The sequence below is a fragment of the Malaclemys terrapin genome, chromosome 12 (assembly GCF_027887155.1).
Source record: "Malaclemys terrapin pileata isolate rMalTer1 chromosome 12, rMalTer1.hap1, whole genome shotgun sequence".
Classification (NCBI taxonomy): domain Eukaryota; kingdom Metazoa; phylum Chordata; order Testudines; family Emydidae; genus Malaclemys; species Malaclemys terrapin.
The window spans coordinates 44,517,044-44,534,310 of NC_071516.1; the positions used below are offsets into that span (position 1 = coordinate 44,517,044).

At 52.0% G+C, this 17,267-nt stretch overlaps 1 pseudogene; it reads right to left on the reverse strand.

The window, feature by feature from the left end:
• Positions 1-625: 625 nt before the first annotated feature.
• On the reverse strand, positions 626-8,579 carry LOC128846122 (duodenase-1-like; annotated as a pseudogene).
• Between the last annotated feature and the right edge of the window lie 8,688 nt (positions 8,580-17,267).

Here is a 17,267-nt window from a genome sequence, read left to right on the forward strand (position 1 = left end):
CGCGAGATGCATTGTTTACCTGAGCATCCACAGGTACGGCCGCTCGCAGCTCCCAGTGCCTGCGGTTTGCCTTTCCTGGCCAATGGGAGCTGCGGGAAGCAGTGGCAGGGGAAGTGGGAAGGAGGCGATTAGCGTAGGGGATGGATCTGCAATCAGTTCAGCATGGCCTTTGCTGAGCTCCCTTCCCGCTGGCCTTGGCACTGGGAACAGGTGCGTTTGGTACAGGAGGTGGCCACTCCGGGGGGAACTAACCCATGGGAAAGCCCCAGTGAGGCAGGCTGCAGTTTTAACAGGAATTAGCAAGTCAGATAATGATGAGGATCCGCCAGAACTGGTCACTCGACTGGCTGACACGGGGGGAGAGCTACAAACCACCACAACTGCCCTAGGATTTGGCCCGTGTTCGTTACCCCGGGGGATATAAACCAGCTGTTTCCCTAGTGAAGAGGAAGCCTAAGAGTCTGGGTTGGGATTCCCAAGGGAGCCTGAACCTGGCTCCTAACTCCCCTAGGCTCCCTGTCTTGATGTTCATGGGTTGGACTCTGCCTGAGCAAAGTGATGGCTGGGAGAGACTCAGCCTTGTGGGGGGGAAGGCGGGAAGCTCAGCCCCTCTGCGAAGCAGACCCTACATCTGGGCCTCTCCAAAGCACAGAAGCGGCGCAGCTCTGGCCCGTGCAGCGATTCCCAGTGCAGCGCAGGGCTGCAGCCTCTTCATCGTTACCCATATCCAGGGGATAAAGATGGAGACTCTCGTGTACACCCCCGGGGACATAGGAGGCCCCCAAGAGACGATGCCCTTGGCTGTTTTCTTGCACACCAGGGGGCCTTGGAGTCGCCCTGAGAAGTAAAACAAGCCACAGATGGAGAACAGCTCAGTGAGTCATTTCCCGATGATGCACAGCTCAGTGGCAGCTCCCCACCCCAGTGCAGTTGGTCTCAGCCTCTCCCCAGAGAAGACCAGTTATTTCCCCACTCACTTATACAGCACCTACCACAGCGGGGCCTGATCTGTAACACCAACAGCTTCATTAATAATAACGATTTATCAAGGATGCTTGAAGCCAGGAGCAGATTTACCTTCTCAGAGCCTTTGCCCTTCTCTGGATCCCCCTCACACATCATGCTGGAGGCCTTATAGTGATGCTATTGCCCATTACGTTTCCTTGGACATGTGGAATCCTGCATCACCACCACATCCACCTCCCGGAGCCTGGCCGGGGTCGATTCACTCTCTGGGCTAGACCTGCCACAGCTGGTGACTCTGTACAGGGCCCCGGGCTCTACTCTCTCGCTGGCGCGGGGCAGGGTAATGGTATCCACCCATCTGTTGAGCTTCGCTCTCTTGGCCAACCGTGATGATCAATGTGAGAGTCACACTGACAATTCTGTACTTTACTAGAGTTTCCACCAGTTTGCCCAGTACTGAAGTCAGGCTTGCTGGCCTGTATTTGCCAGGATCACCTCTGGAACCTTTGTTTAAAAATTGGTGGCACATTAGCTCTCCTCCAGTCATTTGGTGCAGAAGCCGATTTAAATGATAGGTTACATAACACAATTAGCAGCTTTGCAATTTCATATATGAGTTTCTTCAGAGCTCTTGGGTGAAGCCCATCTGGTCCTGGTGACGTATTACTGTTGAGTGTATCAATTTGTTCCAAAACCTCTTCGAATGACACCTCAGTCTGGGACAGTTCCTCAGATTTGTCATCTAAAAAGAATGGCTCAGGTTGGGAATTTCCCTCAGATCCTCAACCGTGAAGACGGATTCAAAGAATTCATTTAGTTTCTTATCATCCTTGAGTGTGCGTTTAGCATGTGGCTCCACTGGTTGTTTAGCAGGCTCCCAGGTTCTGAAGTACTTAAACATTTTTTTGCCATTACTTTTTGAGTCTTTGGCTAGCTGTTCTTCAAATTATTTTTTGGCCTTCCTAAGGGAAGGTGTTGTGCCGCAGGTGGAAGGGGGAGGCTGAGGGTCAGCCTCTCCCAGCCAGACTTTCTGCGCTGCCTGGCCGGTGCTGGCCAGGGCTCCGACAGTGATTTAAAGGGCCCAGGGCTCTGGCCACTGCCACAGTAGCAGTGGCGGTGGCCAGGAGCCGCGGGGCCTTTGCAATCACCAGACCCTGGGGCAGCTGCCCCATCAGTGGTCTTGCTGGTTGGGTCCTTAAAGTGAAGTTCCTTAAAGTTGCTGCCCCTTTTGCCCCCCCCTCAGTGACCCGGGGGGGGGGGGACAAAAGGGATAGCAATCTTGTACATTGGCTGTGTAAGGTCCATTACCAGTGACCACTTCTTACCAGTACACCGTACTGGCCCATACCAGCCAACTTTCACCTCTACTCAGGGGGCAGGGAATGGGACATGGCTCCTTTCCCTTCTAGGGATGCTGGCTCTGATCCAGCCCCAGGACAGGGCCTGACTGGCTCATGGATGGGGGATGGCATCTTTCTTACACCAGGTTGCAGTTACAATGAGCTGCTGTCATCACCACATCCTCCAAAATCAAGATCTCTCCACAGCGTCTTTCTCCATCTCCGCCCGTCCCTATCTTCAGGAAGACCATGTAAGGTCTGGAGTGAAGCCCGGCTTTCTTTCCCCGGATGATCTCCCGTGGCAGAGAGATGGGGAGGGGTAAAACTCACCTGCTTTGGGACAACATGAGGCTGGAGTGTTTAACAAAGGACTCCTGTCCTATCCCTCCCCTCATCCTCAACCCAGCCTTCTGCTGCCCCAGATTGGCCCCTCACTCCAGCCAGCCCAATTTCCCTGCCCCCTCCTCCTGGATTGGCCCCTCGACCCAGCTAAGGAGGAGATCACTGACAATCCCCTCCCACCCCACTGAGTTCACTAGAGAATCCCATTGAGGTCAGTAGTTCTGGAGCACTGTTGTAACCCTGACACACATGCCTACTAGCCATGAGTGTTTTGATCTTTCCAGACCCACCCTGCCCTTGCAACACCCGCCCCATTAATCAGCTGTAAGTGCAATCGCTCTGGCGGGGCCCTGGGTAGCCTAGAAATGGGGGGCAGCATATTAGTGTCAAGCCCTGGAGGTTCCCAGCTCTGCCCAGCTACCAGAATGGCCCCTTAGGGCACAAACAGGTTAGGCCAGCCCCGAGGTCTCTTGTGCTGGCTACTGGTGCAGGAAGAGCTGGTCTCCACCCAGGGCTGGAAAATTGGGTGGGCTCCCAAATGTGCTGATGCAATGGCCTCCCAGCTCTGTGGTTGACCAGAGCCATGGGGCACAGCCCTTGAGCTAAAGGGCCGAGGCAGTTAGCCAGCAGCCGTAGGAGGTTGTTACCCTGCATGTGGACTCCAGGGGACATCACACACCCACGATCAGAGGCTGATGTTCATTCGTAGGAAGCTTCCCTAATGGAGACAGGATACCCACGGATCTGTGGAAACAGCTCCCCCCCCTACTCCCCACCTCACTGGTCCGCAGATGCCTCAGCTCTGGGACACCCCACAATGGTGAGGAGATGGTGAGGAGAACATGCCTCCTTTCACAGCCCCCCAAGGATTGCTGTATTGGGGAAGCAGCCCCAGGCCCTTCCACTGAGCCATGTGCAGGCTCTGCTCCCTATGCCCGCCCCCCTTACCAGCTCAAACCCTTGGGGGGCAGGAGAATGGCCCTGGGGAGAAGAACTAGCAGCAGCATCCTCTGCTCCAGAAGGAGAAGGTGCTTCGCACACAGCCCTGGGGTTTATAGACACGGCTGGGGGGGGACAGGAAACCTCACATCAAACTCTCTGCCAACTGGCTCTCTGGAGACTTCCCTGCATGGGCTGGGGGGAGGGTCAGGTCCTGCTGAGTCTGCACAGCTGGACATCTTCTGGGGATGCTCAGTGCCTGGAGCCTGGCACAGCTGGGGCTGGCCCATGCCCCATTTTGCCCATCTGGGGTCCTGCAGCCTCTGTCTCCATGCACATCTGGTGCTGAGCTGGGGGACGTGAGTTCACTGCTAACACTAGAGACACTAGAGTCTCTCCCTGCTTATTGTAGTGGGGGCTGTGGTTAACCTGAACTCATTTCAGCTGTGAATGGGAACCTGGCCCTTTGATCCTTCTCACATCTCCCGCCATCACAAGAGAGACGGGGGAGGGGCTGAAGTCAGAGAGACCAAGCACTGCACTTCAAGGCATTGGTGATAGCAGGGCCTCTCCCACCCACCTTGCTGAGTCTGGGAAAATACAACCCACTGAGCTAGCTAGTTCTCATCCCTGAGGCCAGATGAAGGGGCCTAGAGGGAAGGGGCCCCAAGTCCAATTCACCACCCTCCTCAGCCAGCCAGCCAGTCCCCCACCATGGGGCCAGATCAGCGACAGCAGTGCCTGGACAGGAAAAGCCACATGTCCCTAAACTTGTCCCATCACCAACCTAGTGGCTTATATCCCTAGTTGGTGTCAATGGGGTCAGATCCCAGCTGGTGTCAATGGGACATAGCTCCATTGGGGTCAATGGGGCCAGATCCCAGCTGGGGTCAGTGGGACATAGCTCCATTGGGGTCAATGGGGCCAGATCCCAGCTGGGGTCAGTGGGACATAGCTCCATTGGGGTCAATAGGGCCAGATCCCAGCTAGTGTCAATGGGACATAGCTCCATTGGTGTCAATGGGGCCAGATCCCAGCTGGTGTCAATGGGACATAGCTCCATTGGGGTCAATGGGGCCAGATCCCAGCTGGGGTCAGTGGGGCGTAGCAGTGCAATAACCCACAGTGTAATTGTCAGTGGTTAGGGGTCTCCCTTCCCAAGCGGTGGGAGAACCCCACAGTGTTTGTTACACGGCCGCAGACAGACTCTGTTTAACAGGAATTGCCTTGAATACAGAGACGGAAACACTGTGAGGGTGAAAAGGTTTCTATAATGTCGATGCTGAGCTGTTTGTAGAGCCAGAGAAGTGACAGCCAGAGGGGACCATTAGACCATCTCCTCTGCCCTCCCGTACTGTGCGGGCCAGAGCACCCAGCCCAGGGGATCTGAATGACGTTGCCTGGGAATTGCCCATTCAAATCTCTTCGGTGGCTGGGCCAGCGTCAGGCTCGGAGATGCTGCTGCCAAGGGCCAGGCTGGATTCTCCATCCCTGGTGACGTGTAACTCAAGCTGGGACATTCTGCAACGGCTCTGCTCTAGTTCAAGTCGAGATAAACTCGGGGACATCTCAGGGCCGGAGATACGCAGCGCTCAGATGAGATGAACATCGTGGCCCCTTCTGGGCATGGGAATGGATGAATCTGTCTAAGGAATGTTGATCTCTTATTGCAGCGGGTCAGAGTGGAGGGACCCAGGGCATCTGAGGGCAGCTTTGGGAATCCCTCTTGTGCCTCTGGGTCAGACAAATCTGGCCTTTAGCCAGACAAGAGTCAGCAACATGGCATCTCCCGGTACTGGGGAGCGCTGGCCAGCACTGCTCCTGTTACCAGACAGAGAGAGCCAGATGGAGGGGAGGGTGAAGACTCACAGATCGATTCTGTCTGTATCTGCTCCTCAGCTACTGGATTTGGGTGTCAGGGTGGGGTTGCGCATAATTCCAGTCTTGTAGGAGTTACAGCCCCACACCCTGTAACCAGAGACCTGCGCTTGGGGACCCAACACCTGCCCCAGATACCACGAGTCAAGCGGGAATTCAGGGCTGGAGACGTTTGTATCAGGTCTGTACTGATTGCAGAGGATACGAGACAGGAAGTGAAATTAACAAGCAGTGTGGTGGAGAGGCTGTGGAGCTGCACCACCTGGGACTGCCTGACTGAAGTGCTAATGATTTGGGGGGGAAGCAGTGTGGCCCAGTGGTCATCTGCACCTCAGAATGGCTGGGTTCTATTCCCAGCTTTGCTGCTGGGTGACCTTGGAGAAGTCATGGCCCCTCTCCATGCCTCCATTTCCCCATCTGGGGCTAATGATCCCAACTGCCTTTGTAAAGCACTTTGAGATCCCCTGATAGGAAGAACTAGGGGCCCAGATCCTCACAGGTATTCAGGCTCCTGCTGGTTTCAATGGGACTTAGGCACCCAAACACCTCTGAGGATCCAGACTTAGACAGTCTCATTTATTTGTTTATGGCTCAACCCAGCATACTTGCATACTGCCCGCCACCCATTATCCGCCCCCAGCCCTGGATCATTCACACAGACAATCTCCAATCTGCAGGCCAGTATTGGAAAAGGTAGAGAGAATTGTTAAAACAAGTATCAGAGGGGTAGCTGTGTTAGTCTGGATCTGTAAAAAGCAACAAAGAGTCCTGTGGCACGTTAAAGACTAACAGATGTATTGGAGCATGAGCTTTCGTGGGTGAATGCCCACTTCGTCAGATGCATGCATGGCATCATGGGAATCATATGAGTCAGTACATTGTGGGAGATGTAGGCCAGGCAGGGGCTATGTAAGGGAAAATAGAGGCCTGAACTAAGCTCCCAGAAGGTAATGTGCTAATAAAGGACTGCAGCTTAATGTTGAACTGACTTGAAATGAAGTATTATGGGCGAGCTCAACAACCAAAATCCTAGATTCATAGAAATGTTGGGCTGGTAGGAACCTCGAGATGCCATCTATTCTAACCCTCCACTTGGAAGCCAGACCAAATAAATCTAGATCATCCCTGACAGGTGTTTGTCCAACCTGGTCTTAAAAACCAGAGAATTTCTTAACCTCCCCAGTTAACCAGCTCCAGAGCTTAAGGACCCTCAGAGTTAGAGAGTTTTTTTCTGATATCCAACATGAATCTCCCTTGCTAAAGATTAAGTCCATTACTTCTTCTCCTATTTTCAGTGGACACGGAGAACATTTGGTCACTGTCCTCTTTATAGCAGCCCTTTACATATTTGAAGATATGTTATCACATCCCCGCCTCCTGCCTCATCTTCTCCAGCCTAAACATGCCCAATTCTTTCAGCCTTTCCTCCTAGGCCAGCTGTTCTAAACCTCTGATTGTTTATTATTTCTTGTTTCTCTCCTCTGGACTCTCTCCAGTTTGTTCATATGGAAGGAAGCATTTCAATCTGTTCACATCTCAACATATTGCACTTCAATTGAAAATGTTGCAATAAAACATTGCAACATTTCTGAGTCAACATTTCTCCTTTTGGAATTTCCACTCTGCCAACTTTTCTTGGAAAACAAAGATTGGAATGTTGCCATTTCCTGTGAGATGGGAACACTGATTCTCCCTCAGCTCCAATGCCATCCTGGCCCTATGGACATCAACGGCAAAGCTCCCATCCACATCCATGGGACTAGGATTTCACCCAGTGTCCCATCTGTTGAGTAGCTTCAGGGTTGAGTTCACCAGTAGCCCCCCAGTTGATGGTGAAGACTAGAGAGAGTCAGAACATTTGGTGGGGATGCGGCGGGGTTGGGAGGGCGGGTGGCTCTTTTCATCAGCATTTTTCCTGGAACATTTTGCTAAAAAATTGAAGCCCAAAAATGTCTAATCATGGTGCATCATGGGAGTTCAGGTGCCGCATGCCCTTATGGGAACACAGGACTGTGTCATGGAGTCAAGTCCCCGCTATCCCAGACAGCCCCATTATATCATCCCATCCATAAACTTGTCAAGCTCCATTGGCATCCTGGTTAGATTGTTCCCCCCCCACCCAACTGTTCCCACTGAAGGTTGTTCCAGAACCTTCCCCCTCTGATGGTTAGAAACTTCTCCTCACCTCCAGCCTCCGTTGATCCCCACCCCTGATTTGTCCTTTACGTTCAATGGTCATCTCGCTCCTTTGTGTTCCCCCCATCCCGATGTATTTGTAGAGCAATCAGACCCCGCTCAGCCTGTTTTTTAGGCTTCACTAGCCCAGGTATTTTATTCCCCTCTTTTCAGACCAACTCTCCATTCCCCTGATCATCCCACCAGCCCTTCTCGGCACCTGCTCCATCCGTGATCCCTCTCACTCTGACAGGGCTGCCCAGAATTGGCCACCAGATTCTAGCTGAGCTCTGCCCAGAGCCTTCTCCACTGGCATTAAACCCTCCCTCTTTCTACTGGAGACAGCTCAGCTGCTATATCCCAGGATCGTATTTATCTTTCTCCTGCCCGTGGCCTGATGGTGGCCCATAGTCATCCTGCGATTGACCGACACACCAGGATTCCCTCCCCCACTGTTGCTTCCAGCTGATGAGCCCCTGGCTCAGAACAGCATTTCTTGTTACTTGTCCCTAAGTGCGTGAGCCCATGTTAAATTTAAGCCTGTTTCCACCAGCACCTTGCACAAGGACACTATACTGAAGATTCATCCCTGGAGACGTCCTAGGGGCTTGGCTCCCTACCTGGGCTGCATTTCCCATGATGCATCATGGACTCCCCTTTTGGGGCAGTGGAGAAAGGGGGATACGGACATATAGGTTTCCACCAGCTCCTTGTCCTGGAGCAGCTTGCTGCACCTCCATTGTCTCTGGGCGGGTGTGTGGGGGGAATATTTACCTGGAACGGTGATTTCTTAACATGGGGGCTGCCAGCGCACAGCGTGGTGGTGGGGTCATAATGACGGTACTGCTCTTTGCACAGGCCGTGCAACACCACCTCCTGCTCCGGCTCCTGCAGCCTGTCGGTGGTTGTGTTCACTCCGGTCTGACCCCACCCGGCCATGCTGCACTCGGAGCCTGAGCTGATGTGGTGATTGGTCTCTGGCAGGGGGATGGGCACCACCCACTCCATCAGCTCTGCGCTGTGTGACAGCTGCCATGGGCGAGAGAGAGAGACTGGACCCGAATCAGCGCAGGGATCAGAGCTGCTGTGGGGCAGCACCACCCAGCCAGATCAAAGATGTGTATCCAGAGAATGAGTGTGAGGTCACTGGGGGCAGGGTGATGGGATGGAGACAGTACACTAGCAGTGTGAGGTCACTGGGGCAGGATGATGGGATGGAAGCAGTACACTAGCAGTGTGAGATCACTGGGGGCAGGGTGATGGGATGGAGGCAGTACACTAGCAGTGTGAGGTCACTGGGGCAGGGTGATGGGATGGAGGCAGTACACTAGCAGTGTGAGGTCACTGAGGCAGGGTGATAGGATGGAGGCAGTACACTAGCAGTGTGAGGTCACTGGGGCAGGGTGATGGGATGGAGGCAGTACACTAGCAGTGTGAGGTCACTGGCGGCAGGGTGATGGGATGGAGGCAGTACACTAGCAGTGTGAGGTCACTGAGGCAGGGTGATGGGATGGAGGCAGTACACTAGCAGTGTGAGGTCACTGGGGGCAGGGTGATGGGATGGAGGCAGTACACTAGCAGTGTGAGGTCACTGAGGCAGGGTGATAGGATGGAGGCAGTACACTAGCAGTGTGAGGTCACTGGGGCAGGGTGATGGGATGGAGGCAGTACACTAGCAGTGTGAGGTCACTGGGGGCAGGGTGATGGGATGGAGGCAGTACACTAGCAGTGTGAGGTCACTGGGGCAGGGTGATGGGATGGAGGCAGTACACTAGCAGTGTGAGGTCTCTGGCGGCAGGGTGATGGGATGGAGGCAGTACACTAGCAGTGTGAGGTCACTGGGGCAGGGTGATGGGATGGAGGCAGTACACTAGCAGTGTGAGGTCACTGGGGACAGGGTGATGGGATGGAGGCAGTACACTAGCAGTGTGAGGTCACTGGGGGTGGGGTGATGGGATGGGGGCAGTACACTAGCAGTGTGAGGTCACTGGGGGCAGGGTGATGGGATGGAGGCAGTACACTAGCAGTGTGAGGTCACTGGGGCAGGGTGATGGGATGGAGGCAGTACACTAGCAGTGTGAGGTCACTGGGGACAGGGTGATGGGATGGAGGCAGTACACTAGCAGTGTGAGGTCACTGGGGGTGGGGTGATGGGATGGGGGCAGTACCTTCACAGCATTATGTCATTGTGAAAATCCTCATCGTTGAAGCCAGTGTGCTGGACCCAGTGATGGGCCTGGATCTGTTGCCAGTTCTGTCCTGGCTTCATGAAGTCTTGGACTCCCAGGTAGACAAAGATGTTGCTGGAAAAGCCAAGGGGAGAATATGAGGGCATTAAACGGTGGGGTGGTATTATCAGAGCTGTGCTCCTGGCCCATGCAGATTTCTACCTAAACTTGTGCGACTGAGTAACACAGAGATCATCTTATGCACCTACATATGGATGAACTTCCTCCTTCACCATTTGGCTGGCCAAAGAGACCCCCAAAGACTGACCAATGGACTGGTGTCCTATTCAGGGTGACCTATCATCTAGTTCTGGTGTCCATGGTTCAAGAAAGACGTTGATAAATTAGAGCGGGGTCAGAGAAGAGCCATGAGAATGATCAAAAGATTGGAAAACACACCTTATACTGAGAAAGTCAAGATCAATTGTTTTCAAATTCAAATTCAGAGGGACATTAAAGGATTTTGTTTGTTTTTCTTTCTAATGAATTGTTTCATGGTACGAATTTTTAACAGGATAATGGTGGATTCTGCATTACTGGCAATTTTTAATGAAGATTGCATTTTGTAAAAGATCTGCTATAGATCAAAAGGAATTATCTGGGGGATGTTCTCTGGCCTGTCTTATACAGGAGGTCACACAAGATGATCACAATGATCTTGGAATCTCTGAATCATTGAACTGCACGACAGAAGAAGGAAAACACAAAACACACATGGAAAGATATAAAGCCCTAACCTGAGTGTAACTTTTAAATATGAAAAGAAATTGTTTAAAGCGGGGGAATCCCAGATGCCTAGGCTGGGCCGACACAGAAATAAGGTGGCTGGAGTGAATGAAACATACCTAAAAGAAAAGGATCAAAGAGTTTTTTATGCAACATCGCCATCTACTGGGTAGAATTGGAAGTAGCAAGAAGCCCATATCTGCCTGTGCAAATGACCCTGGAGACAGAGGTCAGTATGTGGGATAAGAGAGCTTGCTGATTGCATCAGAGAATGTTGAATTCCAGAAGGGTTCCCGGTTGCTTGGCCCAGCACCTATGCACAGACCCTTCCCTCCTTCAGGGTTAGAAGGACAAGAGGAGAAGTGGTGAGACTTCATGGCAGAGATTGTATCTCCTTGTCTTTCTTTAATCTCGGTATCCGGGTGTTTCCGTGTTGACTCTGTTCTCAGCCTAGTGAGACCTCAAGGAACCATAACTTAGATTTTAACTAAACCAGGCTCTCTGCTCTCTCCTTCATCAGTCTGAACTCAAAGAACTAGGCCAGGGATTCCTCTCACCCCCCGGCCCCCATAGCCTGTCTCCTGATACTCGCCTGAGCCTGATGGTTAATTCTATCCCTCTGTCCCTAGTGTGGGCTGCACTGCCCATGGGCCACAATCTCCCCAATCTCACCACTAGAGCTGGGCAAAAGTTTTTAAGGAATTGGCAAATTTGCAAAAAAAAAAAAAAAAAAAAAATACAACTTTGGGGCATCAAAAGAACCTGAAAATTCTAGTGGAATTCTGAGGATTATTTTGGCTAAAAAAAGGATTTTTTTTTTCTGGAAAAAGTAGGCAGTTTTCATTCTGGGAACCAGGAAACAGAACATCTCACCGTTTTTTGTTTTGAAATGTTGTTTTGTTTAGAAACAGAGTGACGTATTTCTTCAAAATAAATGTTTAAGACAGTGAAAAAAAAAACCCTCAAAAACACCCCAAAATTTTGGGGGGGATTGAAGGAAGCACCTGAAAGCAAATGAAAAAGAATAAAAAATGGGTTCAGGATCAACTTTTGGCTTCAGACTTGTATTTTGGTTCAAAACTCAGCTAATTAAAGGAAATAAAAGGGAAAAACACTTGAACAGGCCCCAAAATGAAACCCAAAACAACAAAAATAATTTGTTTCAGGTCAAAGGTAACACTCCAAAGAAAATGGAAAAAATGAAAAAAATATTTGCTTTGAAGTAATGTCTTTTTAGGGTTTTCATTTTAGTGAGAAAAAAATCAATTTGGGGAGGAACCCCACTTTTGCCTGGATATTGGGCCTCTGAACCAAAAACTCAGCGTTTCACCCAGCCCCACTCTGACTGTGAGCCCCCTGGGGCTGGGACGTAAACTAGTTTCTCACCTCCACTCACTCCTATGAGGTCTCGGGGGCAGGACAAAGGCTGCGGTGAGTGGGAGAAAGGCCATGGAGAGCAGCAGCAGCACCCTTGATGCAAATCCAGGGGCTAGGGCTGGTGGGTCTGTCTCAGCCCTGGGGTTTATATAGAGCGGAGGCAGGGAGGGGACCTTGGAAGAGGTGATCCGGGGAGCTCAGGGTCATGTTCCCACCCACCAAGAAATTCCCCAGCAGCGATGTTTCAGGGGTGGAGATTCCTGGAGAGGAAGCCTCATGCCATGTCCCGCCGGCATCGTGGGGGTTTCCTTCCTGCGCTGGTGCCCTCTGTGCAGCTGGCAGGGGACATGGCTGAGGCCTCCCAGCTGTAGATGGAAGAATCCCTCATGTCTGTTCTGCCCCTGCATACCTGGATCCCCAGATGTTCAGTCCAGCAGGGTCCGTTCAACCGACCTGTCTGCCCTCCTGAGTGACCCTGGCTGGAGAACCTCACCCAGCTCCCCCGGACTGAGCCCAGTCACTGGTGTTCTGTGAACGCCTCTTCCAGCAAGGCAGCCAAGCTGGATCTGACACCAGCCAGAGACGGAGAAACCCCCCTGCCCAGGGAGCTGGTTCCCTGGTTAATCCCCCTCCCTGTCCCACACTGGGGCCTCCCTTCCCGTTGGATTTGGTCAGGCTTCAGTTTCCCCCATGGATCTTGCTCTGCCTTTCCCTACTGGATTGCAGAGCCCCCAGCACCTGGCTCTGTCTCCCTGTGAAGGTCCTTGTACCCATGTGTAGAGATGCCTTCCCCATGATGTGTGAAGAAGCCAAACAGAGCGAGCGCTTTCAGTCTCTCCCGGCCAGGAGCTTTCTCCAGCCCCGCAGTCATTGCCCTGGCCCCATCCTGCCCCCATGTGCCTGGGGCGGCAAGCCGTGGGGGGTGGCCTGCCGGTCGCTGTGAGGGCGGCAGTCAGGCAGCCTTCGGTTGCATGCCTGCGGAAGGTCCACTGGTCCCGCGGCAATTCGGAGGTAGGTACGCCGAAGGTGCGGGACCGGCAGATCACCCGCAGAAACCCCGTTGAATCGGCGTGACCAGTGGACTGTCTGCAGGTGTGCAGCCAAAGGCCACCTGACATCCGTGCTTGGGGCGGCAAAAAACATAGAGCCGCCCCGTCTCCAGTTTGTCACCATCCCCGTTCAAGTGCGCACCCCAGAACTGGTGCAGGATCCCAGTATCCCCAGGGAACCAGCACTCCCTGCTCCTGCTCACCACGGCCCTGTTTACATGGCCAAGGAGGGCACTAGCCCTTTTGCCACGGCCTCGCACAGGGAGCTCATGGGGCTTGCCAGGTCGAAATAATGTTTTGCTGGAGAATTCCGCACCAGCTGGGATGGGAGAGAAGCTGCTTTAGGAAGGATCTTGGTTCTCTTGGGTTTGGTGTGGGGCACCCCGGGGATGCAGAAGGCAGCATTAAAATCCCTCAGCAACCTCTGCATCCGAGAGAAACAGTAAATACAGGGCTTAAATTATGCTTAGCTCCCAAAGGCCGACAGGGATCTCAGCAGCAGTGCAAGTCCACAGTCAGTCTATCTATCTATCTATCTATCTATCTATCCCCATAAACCCCATCTCTCTCTCTCTGTCTCTCTCTCTTTCAGCCATTAGTGATTATCTTTGAGAACTCTTGGATGACAGGAGGGATCCCAGAAGACTGGAAAAGGGCAAAGACAGTACCTGTCTATAAAAAAGGGAATAAGGGAACCCAGGTAACGAAAGACCAGTCATCTTTATTTTGGTACTTGGAAAGAGAATGGAGCAAATAATCCAACACTCAGATTGTAAGCAACCTATCATCCTTTGACAGGGTAACAAGCCTAGTGGATGGGGAGGAAGCAGTAGATGGGATTTATCTCAACATTAGTATAGCTTTTGATACTGTCTCATATGACCTTCTTATACATAAACTAGAGAAATATAGCCTAGATGAACCTACTATAAGGGGGCTGAACAACTGGTTAGAAAACTGTTCCCAGAGAGTTGTTGTCAGTGGTTCACAGCCAAGCAGGAAGGGCATATCGAGTGGGGTCCCACAGGCATCTGTCCCGGGTCAGGTTCTATTCAATAATTTCATAAATGATTTAGATAATGGCATAGTGAGTACACTTATAAAGTATGTGGATGATATCAAGCTGGGAGGGGTTGGGAGTGCTTTTGAGGACAGGATTAGAATTCAAAATGATCTTAAACTGGAGAGATGGCATGAAATAAACATGGCACAATTCAATAAGGGCAAATGCAAATCTCTGTATTTAGGAAGGAACAATCAGTTGCACACATGCAAAATGGGAAATGACTGCCTGGCAAGGAATACTGCAGAAAAGTATCTGGGGGTCATAGTGGACCACAAACTAAATATAAGCCAACAATGGAATTTTGTTGCAAAAGAAGCAAACATCATTCTGGGATGTATTAGCAAGAGTGTTGTAAACAAGACATAAGAAGTAACGCTTCCGCTCTACTCAGCACTGATTAGGCCTCAACTGGAATGTTGTGTCCAGTTGAGGGCACCGCACTTCAGGAAAGATGTGGGGAAATTGTAGAAATTCCAGAGAAGAGCAACAAAAATGATTACAGGACTAGAAAACATCATCTATGAGGAAAGATTGAAAAAACTGGGTTTGTTTAGTCTGGAGAAGAGAAGGCTGAGAGGGGACATGATAACAGTCTTCAAATACCTAAACGACTGCTATGAATAGGAGGGTGATAAATTGTTCTCCTTAATCACTGAGGACAGGACAGGAAGTAATTGGCTTAAATTGCAGCAAAGAAGATTTAGGCTGGACATTAGGAAAAAAAATTCCTGACTTTTAGGGTGGTTAAGCAGGGTGGAATAAATTGCCCAGGGAGGTTGTGGAATCTCCATCATTGGAGTTTATTAAGAGCAGGTTAGACAAACTCATGGCAGATCAATCACCAACGCTGATCGCCTCCTTCCCACCTCCTCTCCCTGCCCTTGCACCCTCAAGGGCGGTGGGGAGCAGAGGTGTCCACGCACTGCTCCTGCCTGCAAGCACCACTCCCCACAGCTCACATTGGCTGGGAATGGGGAACTGTGGCCAATGGGATTGCAGGATTGGTGTCTGCAGAAAGGAGCAGCGCTCAGAGTCACATGTCTACCCAGGGGCCGCCGGGGCATGTTGGTCCCTTCCGGGAGTGGCATGGGGCCAGGGCTGCTAAAGTAATTGCCGCCCCCTCCAGTTCCTCGTACCTCCTCCTGGAGCCAGCACCCCCAGAACCCCTCCTGTACCACAAGTCCCCACCCCCACCCTGAGCCCGCACCTCATACCATCCAGGGAAGGATAGGAGAGAGGTCCTGGAGGCCAAATTTAGACTGTTACATAAGAGATTGACGTGCAGGACCTCCATGTTAGCATTCTCTGAGATGCTGCTGGTTCCACGCGCAGGTTAGACAGACAGAACTGCAGGGTCTCCATATGTGGATGAGACGATGGTGTAGGGAGGAGGGGTTTAGATTTATTAAGAACTGGGGAAACTTTTGGGAAAGGGGGAGCCTATACAGGAAGGATGGGCTCCACCTAAACCAAACTGGAACCAGATTGCTGGCACTTAACATTAAAAAGGTTGTAGAGCAGTTTTTAAACTAAGGGCTGGGGGAAAGCCGACAGGTGCGGAGGAGCACGTGGTTCAGACATCCCTTAGGGGAGGATCTATTAATAGAGAATCTTTATGTCCCAATGAGGACGAGAGGATGGAAAATGATAAAATACAGGCAGGGTCTGATCAGAAAGAGTAAAATAAAAAAAGAGTCCCATTCAATTACATCGTGTAATTGCAGACAGCTAAAGGGAGACAAGTTTTTAAAATGATTATATACCAATGGTAGGAGTCTAAATAATGGAATGGGTGAACTAGAGTGCCTCGTGTTAAATGAGGATATTGGTATAATGGGCATCACAGAAACTTGGTGGAATGAGGCTAATTTAGTGCTAGTGGCTACAGTAGGGGTTACCAACCTGACTCAGGGCAGCAGGGGCGTTGGGTGGGAGCATCCATGTCTGGTCTCTGGGGAGGTGGGATGCAGGAATGGCTGGACCAGTGATGCTCCTGGCTCTGTGTTTGTGAATCCCTGTAGGCAGGCCGCACCTCTCCAACAGGTCAGGGACCCCTTGGGGAGGGGAGGGGAATGATCCCCTTTGGGGTTTGATAAACTCATTGGGGCAGCGAAAGCAGGGCAGTTGTCTGTCCCTGACAATCTGTTGGGGGGGGTCAGAGACACTTTGCGTGTCACGTACACAATGTCTGGGGTGGGGAGCTGGTATCAGGGTGATCAGAGCCACCGGCCTCTATCTCACACACTGGGGGACGGGTGTGTTTTCTCACCCAGCACTGATACCGATCAGTGTTACCCACAGCCCACGTACACAGGAGAGCTGGGGAAGAGCAGAACTTGGTGCTTGGAACAGTGACAGCAGCACAGAGATGCCCCAAAGGGAAAATGCCCCACGTGCCATTCTGCACCCCATGAGCCATCCAGACCCCTGCCATGGGGCTGGATCAGAGCTGCCCCCCTCATAGGGGAAAGGCCCCATGTCCATTCCCCACCCCCCTGAGCCTGTCTGTCCCCTTCCATGGGGCCGGTATCAGTCTCACCAATGCTGCATAGAGAGGCAAAATCCCCTCCCTGCTCCTTTGTCCCCGTTTTTTACAGCCCAGGCTCTGGCCAGTTTTGCCCCAGCGGGGTGTGGGGAGCTCATGGCATTGCTTGTTCACTGTAAGCCCCCCTAGATCCTTTGTGGAGCCCCAGTTCTCCAGGACTCAGTCCCTGCTCTTAGGAGGTGGCCACGTCCCCTGGGCTGGGATGGAGAATTCTGCACTGGCTGGGTTCACACCTCTGGTGTGTGACTGGGCCCAGCTCACCAAGGGCCTCAGCTCGCTCCCTGTGCCAGCCCTGGCCTGGTAGACATTTAACGTTCTGCCTCGTGCTGTGACACCTGCAGATAAGATGGCAGCTTGTGTTTGGATACTGGGGTGACTCTCATTGCGGGTGTCTGACCTGAGACACCCTGCATGGCTGGGACTGTCAGAGAGCCAGGCCCTCATTGTGCTGGGCGCTGTATAGTGTTTATTCGGTGTATTATGGTAGCGCCTAGAAGACCCGTCACAGCAAAGGATCCCATTGTGCCTGGCCCAGGACTTTATTTATTACGTGTGCTACGGTAGCACCTATGTGCACTCCCAGCCATTGCTCAGGACCCCATAATGCCAGGTGCTGTACAAACACAGAACACAGCG